Source organism: Phasianus colchicus, chromosome 16, assembly GCF_987193195.1.
Source record: "Phasianus colchicus chromosome 16, bPhaCol1.hap1.1, whole genome shotgun sequence".
Lineage (NCBI taxonomy): Eukaryota > Metazoa > Chordata > Aves > Galliformes > Phasianidae > Phasianus > Phasianus colchicus.
Genome location: NC_143451.1, coordinates 13,990,491 through 13,993,627, shown reverse-complemented (window position 1 = coordinate 13,993,627; position 3,137 = coordinate 13,990,491).

Here is a 3,137-nt window from a genome sequence, read left to right as displayed (position 1 = left end):
ATAAACACTAAGCTGAAGCCGGGCAGCTGTAGCTCCGGGCAGCCTGGCTCGTCCAACACCGTGCGAGGAGGATGGGGAGGCAGAGGGCTGGAGCAGCACCCCATCCTGCATCTCCAGCCCCAGAACTGTTGCCTCAGTGATGGAGATATGGTGACCCGGTGTCCTGGGCCACCACGTGCCTGCACTTCCAGCCATGGCACACGTGGACACACACGACACATCTTCTTCTTCCTTTCAGGTCTCTCTCATCCTCCCCACCGGTTTTCACACTGTCTCTGCAAAACCAATCTCTTCCTCCTCTGCCTAATTCTCCTCCTCTTCCCATCTCACTGCTCTCACCCTATTCTGGAAGCCACCACAGGTGTATGCATGAACAGAAGCACAGCACTCTACTGCAAACTGGGGATAACACAGCCCTGTTTCCAGGTTCCCCAGTCAGTACTGGTGGGTTGGCTGAGTCCTGGTACCCAGAAATACTCCACTCTTTGCTCTTTCTTCTTTAAAATATTGATTATTGTTAAGATTAACATTCATAATATTTTATTACTACTGACACTTGGAACATAGCTATCCATACAAATGCCCAACCTCTACTTGAGCCCTGTTGAGCTCACAGCCATCACTACAGAGCAGCTGCTTCCCACCCACCTGCATGTTCACAAAGATGTGATCACATTTATTTCTCATCAGCTCGGAACTGACCAGGTTTTCCAGCTCCATCCATCACTAGGAGACAGAGGAAGGAGATCTCCCTGCAAGTCTGTTTTATCCCTCCTTGAGTCCCACACAATCCTTGAGTCTTATTGAATTATCACTTTTAACTTTCCCGGAGCGATGCTGCTTGTGAGTCACCTTTAGTACTGAAGAAGTAGCCTCTCCTAGCAAGAAGATTAAAATCCCATTACTTGTTATTCATGTGTTATTTAATGATATTTTTTTCCATTATGTATTTATTTATTTTTAAGTTGCTCGCTTTGAATCTCGAGTTGGCATTTCTAATATTAAGTGTAGTTTCTAGTTTGCTCTCCTAATTGGAACAAAATAAAAGTAGAATGGAATTTTAGAGTGTGTATTTTTATGCTTATTAAAGGAATGACAAAAAGCAAACCCCAACAACCAACAACCAAACCCCAACAGGGCACCTGTTCAGGATAACAGCAGCAAGGCAGCACCTTTACTGACAGAAACAGAGCAAATGGAACTAAAGACAGCTCTGTAGTTCAACTAAATACCAGCAACACTCAGATTCCACAGTGTGCCTTGCTGAAGCCCATTACCTCTCTTGCAATGATTTGGCATCCAGGTGGTTGCAGATTTGACCATGTCTTGAGGACAGGTTCCTCCTCTTCTTATACAGCTGTTTCCTCATCCTTGGGAAGATGGGATGAGAGGAGATCTGCAGGTTCCATGAGTTTTTTGGCTCTGGCAATCTCCAGTTTGAGGGAGGACATCTCTTCTTGGTGAGCAGACAGATCTGAAGATGCGCTGCCATGTCCACATCCAACAGAGATCTCACACCATGAGAACATTCCTCCAAGGTAACGCAACCAAGGCCTGAACGGAAACCTGAGAAAAATGGCTGTTATTGGTGAGATGAAAAGCAAAATAGAAGCTGGGAGAAAAGGCAAGATAAGATAAGATAAGAGAGAGAAGAAAGAGAAATCTACAGTAGGAAGATGAATGATGGAGATACCAGAAAGATAGATCATGGCAGAGTTGGAGAAGTGGCAGGGAGCCAAATGGAAGAGTCAGAAGAAAAAGTGCTGCAGAAAAAAGAAGGCATGTATGGGAGGAGGAGGAAAAGACTGATGGGGAGGGAGCAGGAGGACACAGAGAGCGTGGAAGGAGGGTTGGAGAGAGAAAGAAAGCAAGGAGGAGGGTGGAGAACAAAACTTTCCCCAAAGTGTAGTGCAGCAATCCTCTTGCATATCTTGGATGCAAGTAGAAGGGGCTTGGAAGAATCTTCATTTATCAGGAATTCAATTAAGTGGAATAGTCATTATTAATTTTATAGGAATTATTTGTGCAGGAAAGCCTGGAGCGAGGAAAGAACTCCTGGAGCCATTTCTCCTGTCAGTGCCCCAGGTCAGGTAGGCACTGGCAGCGCAGTCTCACCAGTTGAGATATTAATGAGATGCCTCAAGGTGCAAATGATAGTTTAATAGGTGTTACTTAACGGGAGTGCCCCTCGCCTGCGCACGCCAGCGCGCGGCTCCTGACGAGGCTGCCTCCTTGTTAGGATAAGTAATTAGAATGTAGGAACACTCACTTTGACACTTTAATAAAGTGTCAGCCATCATCAATTTAGTATTTAATAAAAATAAAATTAAATATTTACTAGATTTTTATAGCATCGCATTTAAAATACATATTCCTCAAATTTAGGTGATTTAAAATGAGGTCCTGCTAGAACTCTGGCCTCAGAAAATAAGTCCCATGATTTCTTTCTTGGGCTTTGTCTTCTATGGGGAGGAGGGACTTTCTTGCGGACATCAAACCCAGCAGCACACGACGGGAAGTGTTGCTGAAAGGGGTGGAGAAGAGGTTTTTTCCTTTGTTCTCTGGGCATCCATGTGCTGTTTGGAGGCTGATGATGAACTGAGTTGAGCAAATCTACCCCTGAAATCACCGGGGCTGGTGGGACATGGTGAGGCAGCCCGGCAGGAGCTGGTCCCTCTGTGCTCAGCATGGATGTTCCATCCCAGCACAGCCAAACCTACTGCATCTCCCTGGGATGGACCTCCCCCTTCACAGCTCTTCCCTTGGATGTGGGAACTTGGGCTGGGGATGTTAGACTGCCCCACCAAGGCATGGGGGAAAGTACAGCTTCATTCCTATTTTGTTGCAAAGCAAAGCCTTTCAAATCTGATGTTGGAAAGAAAGCAGAAGAATACCCTGAAGGTTAAAGCATGCCTTAAGCTTCGAGGGAAAGTGAGAGGTAAAATAGCTTGAGTTTGTTCCCTGCCCATCTGACCATTCCAAATTCTCTTTCCTAGGGGTGCGCATCTGGCCAAGGACAGCCCAACATCTCCCTGCCATGCTGGGCCCCCAGCATGCCAAGGACATCCAGGTGACAAAAGGCCACAGGTAACCCCCAAGACACCCGCTGGCACAGCCAGATATCTGCATGCAGACCT